Source organism: Orbicella franksi, unplaced genomic scaffold (assembly GCF_964199315.1).
Source record: "Orbicella franksi unplaced genomic scaffold, jaOrbFran1.1 SCAFFOLD_115, whole genome shotgun sequence".
NCBI classification, from domain to species: Eukaryota; Metazoa; Cnidaria; class Anthozoa; order Scleractinia; family Merulinidae; genus Orbicella; species Orbicella franksi.
In genome coordinates, this window is record NW_027670510.1 from 16169 (window position 1) to 17500 (window position 1332).

A 1332-nucleotide genomic window follows, 5' to 3' on the forward strand; every position below is an offset into this window, starting at 1 on the left:
GGTGCTCACAAATTTCTCTTTATAACATTAGATGTCATTTATTATTGCAGAAAAATCCAAAACCCATTGTACACAGAAGCTTAATTACTAAGCGTTTGTGTTTTATCACCCTCCACTAGGCAATTCAAACTACATGTACCCTGTTTGTAAAACTAAACAAAGAACTAGCTAGGTTGACATGCATAAAGATTAAATAAGTCTGTAAATTCTAGAAATCACTATGATTCTTTACTCTGGACGCAGGCTGTCAGACTAGCCTTTGAGTGAAGAGGCCTATTTAGTTGATGACTAAAACTGGCAAATCGGTCATTATCACTTAGAAGCAAGGCCATTTGAAACCTCGCAGAAAGTATGATTTGTTTACAAACCCCTGTGCTTTAACCCATCGACTACTGGAGCTTTTTGCCAAACGCACATTATTTTTCAGGACATTTCGGAGATTTTCAGCCTGGATGAGCCAAATTAGCTTCAATCTACTCGAAAAAACATTTGCAAAATGACAGCATGCCTTTCTTTCCACTAACATCTCGTTTTATGACATTTTCGCTAGGTCCACGTACTAAGTACTGTTAATATTGGTTTTTGTTTCATGACACTAGGGTTGGACTCAAATCGAAAAATTACACATCGAGTATTACGTTGATAAAAATGGCAACAGCATATTAAACAAAAAATGTAATCCAAACAATAAAAAAGAAAGTAAAAAAGAAAATAAAAAGGACCGTGAAATACAATATCAAGTTGAAAAAGAAGCAGAATTAACAAAAAGTATAAAAGATTTAGAAGAAAAGATTGAGATAAAAGATAATGAAGAAGAAAATTGCCTTTATTGCAAAGTTGAAATCAAAGGTGAAAAAATAAGATCAATATCAAGATATGGTAAACGTCAAACTAAAGAAAAAGCATTACAAAAAATACAACACAACAAAGATGAAAACATCAAAGAGTTAACACTATCATTCGATTAAACATAGTATTTTTTATTATTTAATTATCTTTTTTTAATGAACCCATTAATAGATACCATACATTGGTTTCCGATGTGTAGTACATTTTATTTGAAATATATAGTTTTTATTTTATAGAAATTATTTTTTGAAACATATAGTTTATTTTTTTCGCCATGACAGCACATGAAGTAAAAAAGGTTTCGCCCTGATATTGTCCTGTCAAAATAAATTGATGACGCAATTTTCGCAATCATAGCACACGTAGTAACATAAAGAGGACCTTTATCAAAGTATTTCCTATAAAATGCAATTATGGACAGAAAACAGTTAAAAACTGAAATAACTGTAACTGGCCCTTTATTCCTGCAGCTAAGTCTGACGA